At 42.2% G+C, this 14,526-nt stretch overlaps 1 protein-coding gene across 46 annotated transcripts in view; it reads left to right on the forward strand.

Moving 5' to 3' along the window:
* Positions 1-14,526, forward strand: part of LOC105466558 (sorbin and SH3 domain containing 2) — a 379,599-nt gene that overhangs the window by 173,845 nt on the left and 191,228 nt on the right. For 45 of the 46 annotated variants that reach the window (XM_011715524.3, XM_071092729.1, XM_071092733.1 and 42 more), the window contains exon 2: positions 9,052-9,191. The gene's annotated coding sequence lies outside the window, so the exon portion shown is untranslated. Of the gene's footprint in view, positions 1-8,398; positions 8,715-9,051; positions 9,192-14,526 lie in introns of those variants that run through there. The other variant, XM_011715523.3, reaches the window with a different exon arrangement.

The following is a 14,526-nucleotide window of genomic DNA, read 5'->3' on the forward strand; positions in this document are numbered from 1 at the left end:
CAGAGGTAAACAAATGAGGTTGCTAATAGCCAGAGGTGGCCAGTCCAGGAGCTTTAGCTGCCCAAGGCCTCACTTGACCACCTGAGAACTGAGGAGATCAATAGTGTAGAACACTGTAGTTGTTGCCACGCACAGAAGTAGAGAGGGTCTGGTTAGAAGACAGACAACATGGAAAATAGTTCTATGTCCAGTCAGGCGCGGTGGCTCACGCATGTAATCCCAGCACTTTGGGAGGCCGAGGCAGGAGGATCATGAGGTCAGGAGATCGAGACCATGGTGGCTAACACAGTGAAACCCCGTCTCTACTAAAAATACAAAAAATTAGCCGAGCGAGGTGGCAGGCACCTGTGGTCCCAGCTGCTGGGGAGGCTGAGGCAGGAGAATGGTGTGAACCCAGGAGGCAGAGCTTGCAGTGAGCCGAGATCACGCCACTGCACTCCAGCCTGGATGACAGAGTGAGACTCCATCTCAAAAAAAAAAAAAAAAACAAGAAAGAAAATATTTGTGTGTCCAGTCTCTGAGGGTTTGTATTTCCAGCCTCATTCATTTAGGAAGAAGTTTTTCTCATGCACTTGGTATAAGAAATCTATAGTTCCTTCTAACTCTTGAATGCTGGTCAACTATCCTTCCTTGTTCTTAATTCATCCTTTACCTTTGTGAGTTTCAAGGACAGTTTTCTAGTATGGTGTGTATTATGTACTATCCCTGCTAAATTAACTCTGTGGTCATAGTAATTATGGAATTGTGCCATGGCTTGTTGATTAATTCATTCAGCTTTTTAATGTCTCAGAAAAGATACATTTCATGCTGTATCTTGGTGATTTCAGAGTGTTTTACACATGTATAAAGAATACATTTTAAAACATTGTTGGGCCATAGCAAGCTTTCCTCTGCCCAAGTGGTAGAATAAAAGTTTCCATAGCTCCTTTCAGATCAATGCAGCAGAGACCAAGCCCTCTCCTACCCCAGGCTTTGACCCCTGCTGTGTAGTCTGTGACATACAAAACTCTCCTTTTCTCCCCTGTTGATATTACTTGGCTATTTGCTGGAAAATAAGATTGCAAATCTCCAGTCTTCTCAATCAGTGACTATTCATTCATTGTCTGTTTAAAACTTATGCATAATATGGCCACGAGAAAGAGTTTCATACCACTGGAATAACTATGGCCTGACCAGGTGGCGTGGTTGGTGTGTCACTTTATACCTGCCTGTCTGCTCATAAAACTACATTATAAATAACCACATAGGGTTTCAGGTGGTGTAACTGCCAAGCAATAGGTAGACAAATACATAATTCTCTCACTAACCCTAATCAGAAGAAATGTTTATCAGGGACCTCACTCTACCCTAGTAGAGTATCACATGGTTGTGAAAAAGGTCTAGGAATATGATATATGAATGCAAGTAACTTGCTTTATTGAAATCTATTTTAGAATAGATACAAATTAAGATAACAGAACACATTATATCCTGAAGGGAAGAGCAAGCGGCATCTGCCTCTTAAGATGGCTTCTAAACCACATATGTAGCTACAAAGCAATATTTCAGAGAATCGTCTGGGTTGGAAACAGCTGCTTAATTAGAGTACATAATTTTTGCTTTTTACATGATCAGATACTTTTTATTTCACAAGTTCTGATAAATATAGGACCAAAAAATGTACTCTTGTGTTGCTTCATGCCTTAGGCAGAACTTATTTAATCATTTACTTATTCAGCAACTACGCATTGGCCCCCATTGACATTGGGCCAGGCACAAATGCAATCCCTGTGTGAGGAACGTAAGTAATGTGAGGGGCAAGTGGGAGCTGATAGGCCAGTGGAGGAGAGGGTCTCCAGTCAATTACTCCAGCAATTTCAAGCAACTGAGCCCGAATTTAGAGGGAATGAGGAAGGTGATTCTTTATGAGTTAAAAAAAAAAAAAGGGAGGGGGAGTGGCGGGGCTACGCTGGTGGAGCAGGGAAGTCCTTCCTGAGGAAGAGACACTTGAAAGCTGGAGGTTGCATGGCATTCGCCACTGGGCAGAGAAGGCATTCCCATCAGAGTGAGCCATGCAAGCCAGGGACCTGCATGAGGCACGGTCCAGGAATGGAAGGGAGGCTGGAGAGGCCAGAGGCAATGGCTCTGGGAGGAAGGTGGTGGAGATTGGTCGGAAATGCTGCAGGACACCAGATTGTGCAGGGCCTTCAGTGGGCTGCATGGAAAAGGCTTAGCTTCATGATTTTCATAGCAGATTTAGCGACCGTTGCATATGGTCAATTTCAAATGGAATAGAAATAACAAGAAAAGCTAAGTCATGGTTACGTAAACAGCAGAGGTGCTTTTTAAATACACAAAGAATTCAGGCAGCCAGTTTAAAACAAAGTTTCAGGCTGGGCGCAGTGGCTCATGCCTGTAATTCCAGCACTTTGTGAGGCCGAGGCAGGAGGATCACCTGAGGTTAGGAGTTCGAGACCAGCCTGACCAACATGGTGAAACGCGTCTCTACTAAAAATACAAAAAATAGCCGGGTATGGTGGCACATGCCTGTAGTCCCAGTTACTTGGCAGGCTGAGGCAGGAGAATCGCTTGAACCCGGGAGGCGGAGGTTGTAGTGAGCTGAGATCACCCCATTGCACTCCAGCCTGGGTGATAGAGCAAAACTCCATCTCAAAAATAAACGAATAAATAAAAATAAATAAAACAAAGTTTCAACTAGAAAATTGAGCTTAACAAAGGTTTTAAGAAGTTATTTCTATATAATCTCTTTCAATGATACTGGTCCTTTAACCTTTGGTTAAGATTTTCTCCTCACTTGATAAACCCCAGTCCCAGATGGTAAAATGGCACATGTGATGACAAATCGCCTCCTAAAACATATTTGCTTAACATCAATAACCAGGCAGTAGAAGTCACTGGACACATGATCTGACTCCTTTCAAACAGTTGTTACCGCCCACAGGTGTAAATCATGGTGACTGCCGAATGTAATCCAGATAAGCCCAAGCAAAAGCATAGGTTTAAGAGTCAGTAAGGCGGGTACAGTCCCATTCCTCTGCCTACCTTTCAGGACACAAGTGTAGGGAGCTTGCATGACTGGTCTAAAGTCACTCAACGTACGGGCTTCAGTTTCCCAGCCCAATGCATGCATGCGTTGTTCAGCAAGTGGCATGCCATGGGTGAGGTTCCTGTAGATGACCTGACAGATGCTTGCTACGTGCATGAAGCTACCAGGTATCCTTATTTTTATTGCATATGCTTCACTTTGTTGAGTGTGGTTGAAGCAGACAAGCATAAAAGATGTTACTCCAGGCCAGGTGCAGTGGCTCGCACCTGTAATCCCAGCAGTTTGGGAGGCCGAGGCACATGGATCACCTGAGGTCGGGAGTTTGTGACCAGCCTGACCAACATGGAGAAATCCCATCTCTTCTGAAAATACAAAATTAGCCAGTTGTGGTGGTACATGCATGTAATCCCAGCTACTCGGGAGGCTGAGGCAGGAGAATCGCTTGAACCCGGGAGGTGGAGGTTGCAGTGAGCTGAGATTGTGCCATTGCACTCCAGCCTGGGCAACAAGAGCGAAACTCCATCTCAAAGAAAAAAAAAAGATGTTACTTCACTTAGTCTAGCCTTCATTTTGCTTACAACGTGCTTGACTTCAGTGTCCATTTCTTCTTTGAGTCAGCATTAGCTGATTTCTGTAGGAGAATCTGACTGCTCTTTTAGTATGTCTTTGAAACTCACGCCAGTGTTTGAGATGGTCTTGCTGCCTCTCCCTAAGCACTGAAATATTTGACTAAGAGAATGACACATTGTTCTCCTGGGATATTAGACAATGCTACTAGAATGACAGGGGCAGGAAGGCCTCTAAACATCTATAGCACAACTCACTTTTCAAAGGACTGCAGGGGTAAAGAATGTTCTCTAGAAAACAATACTCATGGGAAAACTACATTTACTTCCTTCCTCCTGGGATCCTCTCAAATCATAGGAAGCGATGAGGAATCAATTGAGAATTCTGTGCTCTCTTGGGAAAAAAATTTAAAACAACACTCAAAGAAACCTTCTAAATACATGTGTTCAAAAAATCAAAAAGTCGTTGGAAATCACCACCGTATCTTTAAAAAATTACTAAATTTAGCCACATATGGAAATCTGCACAGTTTTTCAAATATATTTTGATTAACCAACATTCATATAAAATTTACAAAGCAGCAGACTTTTCCATGGCCGTTTCAAATAACAATTTTCACCCTCCAACAACCGAATACAGAAAGGTCTCATTACAGAGGAGGAAACAGGTATGGGGAGGCTAAGAAAGTCACCTACGGCTACAGCCACGCCTAAGTGTCAGGATGAGGATTCGAACCCGGGCACCCTGACTGCAGACTCTCCACTCGGAAGTATTATGCACTTTTGAAAGTTTTCTGAAAGGACCAACCAAGAAAGTGAGAAGCAAAGCTGCAGATGGTTTCTGCATACAGAATTGGAAGTTCTAAATGTTACCAGTGTGAGCCCAGATTCTCTCTTATAGTGAGGATTTTATTTTTACCAAGCTCTGTGAAACACACAAAGCTCAGGTGCCGCCTGAAAATGTGAGAAGTCATTTGGCAAACGAATGAGGTTATTCAGACACATTCTTCAGGTTGGCGTGCTCATTTATTTAAGGCCGGAACAGAGGTGTAGTGAGTAACAGAAGGCCTCTCTACTCCAAAATATGGGTCTCTCTCACCAGTTCTAACAATTGTAGAGTTATTTGGGTTAACAAGATCCTCTTTTGGGATGGAAATACCCTCTAATATGGTTTGATCTGTGTCTACTATGCCTTAATGATGTACAAACCCTCTCGGTTTTCGTTAGGGAGGGAGAGAAAAAATATATTCAATGAATCTGGCTTTCAACACTTTCATCCTTTTGTTTCCCTCCTTATCTCTGTCCAAAAGATTATTCCTGTTCCAGCCTCTGAAACCAAACCTGTGGATATGTTGCGTTTAAGAAACTCAGTTTGCAGGGCTCCTGGGCCCACTTTGATGTATACCGGGGTTCTTTTAGCAAGGTCCTTATCTCTTTCCTCAGAGCCTGCATCTCTGCCCAGATAACTTACCCTAGGGTTCTAGCTTCTCAAGACCGAGGCTGTGCTCTGCTTTACCCAGCCTTCCTTGAAAGGCCACACCTGGAGCAGCTGGGACTTCTGTCACACCTGCAGAGGCATGGAGGCCCCCTGCATGGCTCCCCTCCACTGGCCACAGCACCCACTCATTGCCCTGGCTGTGCGGGTTTGACTCTCTTCACCCTAGCACAGGACTTGTCTTTCCAGCACCTGGCAGTCCCCCAGCATCTGCCCCCTCACTAGCACGAGTGTCTGGTTTCTAGATCCTGGCCTTTCCACAGCCAGTCTGATGGGACTCCCAGTGCTGGCTTTAACCTGGAATCAGCTGTTCACGTATGCAGATGCTTGAGTCACATCCAGAGTCATTAAATCTGACTCTCTGGGGGCGGGGCCGGGCTACTGGTGTTTGTAAAAGTTTACCTTATATTCACCCAGGGATGACAGACACTACTTTACATCAATTTCTCTCAAGTTTCAACATGTTTCCACATAGCCCGGGGATGTCGTGAAAATGCGCATGCTGGCTCAGTAGGTCTGGGTGGGGCCTGAGGTTTTGTGTTTCTAACAAGATCCTAAGTGATGATGTTAATGTTGGTCCACGGACTGCTTTTTTAAGAAGCAAGGCCCAAGACCAGCGGTTCTCAAAGTGAGGTCAAGAATCACCTGGGAACTCGTTAGGGCTGCAAAATTTCAACCCCCTGCCAGACCGACTGAATCAGACACTTGGGGGTGGAACCAGCAATCTGTTTTTACGAAGCTTCTGGGTCAGTGATGCTCACTACCTTTCCAGAACCATTGGCCTACATGGCACTGCCCCGCAGAAACAGAATGCAAGTCACATAGGTAATTTTAAATGAGCTAGCAGTCAGATTTGAAAAAGTAAAAAAGAAACGAGTGAAATTAATTTCAGCAAAATATCCTATTTAACACACTGTGTCCAAAATACTGTCCTTTCAACACGTAATATACAAATTAATGTCATAATTTACATTCTTTTTTCAACATGCAATCAATATAAAAATGCTATGATGGTTTACATGTTTTAGGAAGAGAAAACATTTAATTTAATCTATTTTTATTTGTACGAGTTTGTGGGGTACAAGGAGAATTCTGTTACATGGATGTGCCGCATAGTGGTAAAGTCATAGATTTAATGAATGTATCCATCACCTGAATAATGAACGTCATACCCATTGAGTAATTTCTCATAATTCCCCTTTTCTTTGTATAAAGACCTCAAAATCTAGCATGCATTTTATACTTACATGACATCTCAGTTGAGACTAGCCACGTTTTAGGAGCTCAGTAGCCACATGTAGCCACCATATTGGATAGCAAAGCTTTACACTCACCGCGGAGATGATGGTACTGACTTCCATCGGATGCTTGCTGTGTGTCAGACATTACCCAGTTAAGCATTTTAGGTGCATTATCCTGTGAGCCCTATGACAGCTCGTTATTATCCCCATTTTATACGAGGGCGGGTTATGCTCATCTTTGTTTCCTTAACGCCACAGCTTCTTGAGGAAGGCCAATATTTAAATGCATTTTCCTCTGTGGTATAAACTATTATAAGGAGGAAAAAGAAAAAAGCAATTAAAAATAATGTGTCTATCTGAGGCTAGGCTTCCAATTATTACCAGTAGAATTACCATTCCACATTGAGGCCAAATATCCCATGTTAGATTGGCAGGTATTTAAGACATAGTAAAATGTGACCATTTAAAAATAAATGAACAGCAAAACGCATTATTCTAGGGTGATTTTTTTAAAGCCTGGTATACATTTTTAAAACAAAGTTGATCTTATTATAAAATTCAAATTAGAGATTTCAAAGTTAATTTAGAATTTTAAAATTTGAAATATAATTTTAATATAAAGTCTATTGAGCCAAAGGATTTCACTGTTTTTAAATAGTACTTGAAATAGTAGTCATGTAACCCTTTTTTGTTTTTACATGGCATAATCCTCAGTATTTTCCATAATCTATTTCAGTGTCTTTAATTGCAAAGAAAGAATTGAATTTGATACGAGCATCTAGCAACCAACCCTCACATTAATTATAAAATATATCAGAGCTTGGCCGGGCGCGGTGGCTCAAGCCTGTAATCCCAGCACTTTGGGAGGCCGAGACGGGCGGATCACGAGGTCAGGAGATCGAGACCATCCTGGCTAACACGGTGAAACCCCGTCTCTACTACAAAATACAAAAAAACTAGCCGGGTGAGGTGGCGGGCGCCTGTAGTCCCAGCTACTCGGGAGGCTGAGGCAGGAGAATGGCGTGAACCCGGGAGGCGGAGCTTGCAGTGAGCTGAGATCCGGCCACTGCACTCCAGCCTGGGCGACAGAGCGAGACTCCGTCTCAAAAAAAAAAATATATATATATATATATATATATCAGAGCTTTTTTTTTTTTTTTTGAGATGGAGTCTCCAGCCCAGGCTGGAGTGCAGTGGTGCGATCTCGGCTCACTGCAACCTCCACCTCCCAGCTTCAAGCGATTCTCCTGCCTCAGCCTCCCGAGTAGCTGGAACTACAGGCACGTGCCACAACGCCCAGCTAATTTTTTGCATTTCTATTAGAGACGGGGTTTCACCATGTTAGCCAGGATGATCTCGATCTCCTGACCTCGTGATCCACCCGCCTCGGCCTTCCAAAGTGCTGGGATTACAGGCGTGAGCCACCGGCGGTTTTTTATAGTGGATTCAGGTTGAAGACTCTCTTTTCATCCCCCGATGGAAAGCCTCTCTCAGTAGTACTTTCTGACTACCGCAGCATTCTTTTTGTTATGGGGAGTAGGGGGTTGAAAAAACACAGGGATTTCGTCTATGTGGAATGAAAGCGTTCATAAAAATACTTAACTGCTTCCTTGGTAGAAAGCAACTAATTTTCCTCCCCGGTGGTGTTGTAAAGGCACAATGACTCAATGCAGGCCTGAAGTTGATCTGATGACGCATAGTATCTTCCTTCATCCATAGTAGAAAGAGATCTCAGTCTTCAGCTGCCATGATGTGAATAGTCTCATCATGTGAAAAAGTCTGGAAAATACTTAAACATTCTGTTTTTATTTATTCTCGCTGCATCTGTGTGTTCTAAACCCCTGAAGGCGAGGACACTTCATTCTGCCCGCCACTGTATTCCCAGAGTGCTTGGCTTATAGTAAGCTCTGAAGTGCTCACCAAATAAACATTTGCTGAATGAATGAACGAATGAATACAACTTCTTAATTTTTAATTCTAGAAACAAAATGAAGGCTCAAAGTTTGTCAGTCATTGTCAGTGACCCAACCAGAATGATTTCTTCATTGGCCTGTGGAGGCGGAGGCAGGGGTCACTGTTTGTCTGCCTCATGTCACTGAATGGTCCCCAGTCTCTGCCAATAGATAAGAGGTGTCAACGCTTAACCCAGTAGCTTTCAAAAATAGCATAGTTGATGAAACTGGAAATTTAGGTGCGGGCTCTTTTAAGAAATGATTTGTCCTCATTCTTAAGAAGAATAGACTGGCAACAGATACTGCTGACCAGAGAGCACTCAAATATTTCTTAAGACCCCTTAGGAAATAGCAGAAGAAAAGCCTTCCTTCTCAATAAAGCATAAACAGGACATCTCATTTTCAATGAATCAGGTAATTCATATTGAAAACTTGAGGAGCACTGTGTTTCTTTAAGATTCCAGTCAACTTTGGGTTTGTTTTGTTTTCAATGGTGCTGGCAGTTTTCCTTAAAATTTAAATGAATATTTGCACAATGAACCAAGTTGTTGTGGGTTTCCTGGTTGGTGTTTTTTCCCCCCCTGGAGTGGGGGGTGGCGATCTGGGCAAGGCATTTTCATCCCTTTGCAGACAACCCCGGCTGCTGTTAATGCTGAAAATAGCTCAAATGCTCTCAGAACAGTAGCACCACCCAGCAGCTGGGATTCTTTCCCTCTCTTATTTGCCTCTCTCTTGCCTTTTTTTCCTTCAGACACTTGGATTGGACTTAATCTTAAACCTCTGGAGTTCAAGACCTTTTAAAAAGGGCTAAATAAACAATCTCTACATGTAAAAGGCCACTGACTCCTACTTCCTCTGCATAGAACAACTGTTGAACTCAGCTGGCTGTAGGTAAGACTTTTTATTCCGGAATTATTTAATTGTTTTCTGATATGTTCGTGACTAATGTCTTTAAAATAACTTACTTACAGTGGAAATAATCAGGGGAGTTGTGAACAGTTCCCAGGTGAACATTGTGTTCCAGAATACAGCAGGAGCATCTGGGCGTGTTTGTGGCTGCACATTTTAAGCTTTGCTTAAAGCTCTCGTTATAGTGACCTGCAGTACAGACTTGACTCTGACTGAACCACGGATCAGAGGTCTAATTAAGCCTGATTGCCAGAGCAATGAGAGGATCTTTCAGACATCATACTTTTGTTGTTTAGACTGCTTTATTTTTAACTTTCCAGGGGCATTAAAAAAAAAGAGAGAGAGGAAAAAATGCCATCCACCTGAGTAAAGAGAATATATATAAGTAATTATTCTTTAAGGGCAATGAGTGAGCTGTATTTTATAATGTTCTTCTTTTATCACTGTTTCGTTCATTGCTCGTGTGGAATCAGAGTGGTTGATTTGAGGGTTTCGAGGGTTTTGTTTTTGTTATTGTTGTTTTGTATGTTCCTAGCACACTTTAGGGGACGGTTTTGAGGATTCCTTACTAAGCTGAATATTTTTTGCTAAGTACACTTGCTGGCAGGTTTCTCTAACGTGACAATGTGATACTTTGGGTCAGTTTCGGTGGCTCCCTCTCCCCCTTGTTATGCTTGCACTTGACATTTTGCAAAGTACTTTGATCTGTGGACTTTAACTTCAAACACAGCATTTACTTTGATTGTGGCTATTTACTCTGTTCAGTAAAATGTCTCCTTTTTTTTCCTTTTGGTTTAATGCTTTGATAGCATTTCCTTTCAATAATTTATTGGAGCTTTAGTTTTCCTCACCGATCTGTCTTCGGTTTTACTTCTAGAGGGACCCCCCTTTGAAAGAAAGGTATTCTCTGGTAAAGTTCCCCCAACACAGACTTCATGACAGTTCATGGCCCCTGTCTGGCAGATGTGTAAGAGCCAGCAGCAAATGACAGTGCACAGAACCCCAGGCTGGCTACCCTGCTGCCTCAGAATCTCCGTGTGCCTTGGGGCCCAACGGGTGCTTTTTTAAAACATGGATGCTGAAATCTTTCTACCCTGCTGCCTCAGAATCTCCGTGTGCCTTCGGGCCCAATGGGTGCTTTTTTAAAACATGGATGCTGAAATCTTCAGAGGTCAGAGATACTTTTTTTTCAGAAAAGTTTATTGGTATCGCAGACCACATGTCAAAGGAAAGCATGCATTCTAACCACATAATGATCTTCTGAGTAACAAAAACAGAGGAAGAAATAACAAACAAAGAAAAAGAAAACCAAAATCAAAAGAAAACTGGAAAAAAAAACAAAAACAAAAACAAACCCTCAGTAGCCAGAAGTCTGTTTTACGAGTGAAACTTCTGCTGTGTAAGGGATAAGGGATTTCTTAAAAATGTATTTCCTAAAATGGGCAAAATGTTGCACTTACTAGCCATTCAGTCAACTTTGGAATATTCTCTTCATTGTAAAGAAGGCACAAGCATGTGTGACATTTGTTCCCCTTTTCTTTCCCACCCCAAGCACAAGGTATTTTCACAGTCCTCAGCCAAATTCAGAGTTTGACATTCCCTGGCAAACGGTCCCTGTGTGTTGTGTGTTCTGCTGAAGGTTAGGAATAGAATGAGCCTAATCCTGTCAGGAGGCTGTTTAAGTCCCAGTCAAGGACGCTAGCTCCTCAGCGCTGACGCAGTCTGCCCCCTGTCCTCTGCACCTTGCTAAGAAGGACAGACGCAAGTGGCCACAGGACAAGTCTCCAGAGTGGCGGAACTGTGGGGAAAGCTACGGCAGAGATCCCCCTGGATTAGGAGCAGATGCAATAGAATCTCAAAATTTGGATTCATAGTAGAAAAACCTAGAGATGTTCAGTCTAATCTTTTAATTTTGCAAACCTGGGCATTTCGTTGCCTCTTTTCCCCTTCAAATCTACATTATAAGAAGCATGTTAATCATTGCATTTATGTATATGGTTGACATTTTAAATCCTCCCGTTATTTTGAGCCTGGACTTTGTAGGGGGTGGGGGGGTGGTCTAGCTAGAATACTCACTCCCCCTTAGTACTTGGAAGCCTTGGTCACTGGGGGCAAATATATTGCTAGAGGTGATACTCCAGCAGTAAAATTAAAGGGCGCCAGGATGAGATCTTTTTGGAGAATGGTAGGTGATCATTCCATTCCCAAGCAAGCCATTTTTCCCCTGTTTTGTTTTGTTTTTTCTTTCTGTTTCTCTTCACCCCTTAATTTTACGTTGAAACTCTGGACTGTTTGAATGTGAAACTTCAGGTGAAATGTAGCCAAAGCCACCGAGTTTCACCCGGCTTCCACATGAAAGAAGTATTCTACCCAGCCTTGCACGAAACTTGGCCTGTGTTGCCAAAGGTTTCATGAATGTCAGTGAGCCTGAATTGGAAACATAACCCAAGGCCAGGTGACTTCTGGTGACTTTAGGCTTTATTGTATTAGTGTAGAGTCTGCTGAACAGGGACAGTCCTATTTCCACATCTCCTACTGTAGTTTCATGGGGGCACACCTTTTCCCCCAATAAACTCCCATTTATCTCATGATGTTTGAAAGCCAGGTTCAATCCTAATATGAATGTTTGTAGCCGTGGGATTGAAGCACTGGCAGATAGAGGTCTGCGTTCTAAATTCCAGCAGCCTGAGCCCCAGTGGTGTGAACATGTTGGTATAATTCAGCTGAAGGAAGGAAGTCCCAGGAGAGCCATGGAATGCCTTTCTTTGCTTAAATATACCTCTGTGCTCGTGAGGAACAAACAGTAACATTTTGTCCAGGTCTATCCGCTTGACAGTATGCCTTTTGTTCCCTTTCCGAAGGTGGTGTCAAATATATTGGTGGAAAAATAATAAACTTCCAGATATTTTTTTTCCTCCTGCTCAACTGATATACTCCAAGGGAACATTGCAAGCATTGAGAAGTTCAGTACTGTGGCTGGGAATGTAAGGTATACTGAGAATAAAGGAGCCCTCAGTGGAGGCAACGTCCCTCAGGAAAGCATGGCGGCCTAGAGCTGATGTGGGTGTTAACAGTCACATGGGACCTGGTTGGGAAGGTGTGTGTGTGTGTGTGTGTTTTCTGGGTCGGGGTAGTAGCAAGCAGAGAGGAAAAGGGGGATTTGGAAGCTTTGTTCAGCAAATCTATGACATCGAAAACAAAAATGATCAAGCCCAGGATCTGGAAACATTCTTTTGTAGATCATAGAAATTTGTGTTGGCTGAATATTGACATTTTTTTTTGTATTATTTTTCTCATTAGAGACACCAAGCATTAGGATTCCAGGCATAGTAAATAATCTCCAATAAAAATATGACCCATTGGGAGACACAGATCATTACAGATAACTCCCGTGAGTCAGTCTCAGGAAGGCCCTCATGGTTCTCTGGCAGCTGTGAAATGCTCAGCCACCCAGGACACTAAGATTTGACTTGTCCTTTTCTTAGTTGGAAGCTTTCTAAACTCGTGTGAAGAATTTTCATAAAAATGAATTTGTGGCCTCACTAAAGATTTAGACTCTCTTTGGTGAGATACATAGATATAGGTTTATTATGAAATTAAATTGCCATCAATTTTCATTTAAAATTTCATAGTCACTTACGTATTCAATAAAATAGACTTTCATTAAAGATATGGTTTGCATTTTAGCAGTGACATGCAGTAGATGCCCTAGTAGGGAAAGCATTGGAAAAGCCAGCAATAACACAACTTGGGAGTGCCATATGTAGAAGCTGCTTTTTAGCACTGACTCCACTAGTCATAGTGTAGCATTTATCAGCATATATGATTTTGATAGCCCCAGACTGGTACCATGAGCAGAGGAAAGGAAGATGTTCAAATGGAGGTTCTAGAGAAATCATTCAGAACCATCCCACAAGGAAGTTCTCACTAAACATATAAAAGTATAAGGAGTTCAGTAGTTTTAAGACATTCATCATCCATAACAAAACAGAAAAAGGGAAAAGATAGTCTGGGCGCGGTGGCTCATGCCTGTAACACCAGCATGTTGGGAGGCTGAGGCAGGTGGGTCACTTGAGGTCAGGAGTTCGAGACCAGTCTGACCAACATGGTGAAACACCATCTCTACTAAAAAAAAAAAATTAGCCAGGTGTGATGGTGCACACCTATAATCCCAGCTACATGGGAGGCTGAAGTGGGAGAATCGCTTGAACCTGGGAGGCGGAGGGTGCAGTGAGCTGAGATCCCACCATTGCACTCCAGCCTGGCAACAAAAGTGAAACTCTGTCAAAAAAAAAAAAAAAAAAAAAAGAAAAGAAAAAGAAAAAAAATCAAGGGAAAGGATAAAAATGCAAGGGAAAGGATTTAAAAAAAAAATTAAAAACTGAGAACCAACACCACGCTAGTGTAGGTGCAAATGTTTCTCTAAATCATTAAAAATGTTATTTCAAGAAGACTTCATTTGTCATTTAAGAATGCAAAAACCAGTGCTTTAAAAATCTTTTTGTGCATAATTGACTGTCAGAAAAAATGGAGTCCATGTAATATTTATTTATTTCTCAAGGATATATTATTACAGTCTACATTTACATACACGATGTACTTGTTTTCTTTTTTAAAAAAGTCAGTGTTTGTCTGATCAGGACGTGATGACACAAACAGTAACAGCAGTGGTCTCCCCTTTGCCGTACAGCGAAGAGGATTATTTATCAGAAGCAGATTAAACAGTTATTTTTAGAAGTCTTCATTCTCCAACCAAGTTTTTATTAGTTATTTGGATATTATATTTTTCTCTGAAATAAGAAGTAGTAGAGCCTGAGCATCCCTACTCTAAAAGTCTGAAATTCAAAATGTTCCAAAATCTGAAACGTTTTGAGCACCAACATGATGCCACAATTGGACAATGAAGATGACGTTAACACTGCAGAAAATGTGCATACAGATGCCACAGTGACAATGTGATGGGCTAACCAAAGGACTAGAGCAGAGGGCATTCATAACAGAGTAAGCAGTCATGTCTGTGTAGAAACTCAAAGGGAGACTTCTAAGACAAAAATCGCCGTTAATGAGGCAGATGACGCTGGAGAAAATATTTTAAAAGCCATCCGGCAGAATGCCTCCTCATTTCTTAGAGGACCCGCTTCCTGGTCTGTCAACTGCTTCTGATGTTTCTTACCACCTTAAAAAAAAAATACAGTGTACAGTGGCCTTTTACTCAAAACACAGCATCATAGGTGGCGACTGAAAGCCTGCGTTGTTCGTTGCTGCTGTTGTCTAACAGCTGATAAAGGAAAATAGTCTTGTTCCTGTGCCGCTCAGT

This window comes from Macaca nemestrina, chromosome 3 (genome assembly GCF_043159975.1).
Source record: "Macaca nemestrina isolate mMacNem1 chromosome 3, mMacNem.hap1, whole genome shotgun sequence".
Classification (NCBI taxonomy): Eukaryota; Metazoa; Chordata; class Mammalia; order Primates; family Cercopithecidae; genus Macaca; species Macaca nemestrina.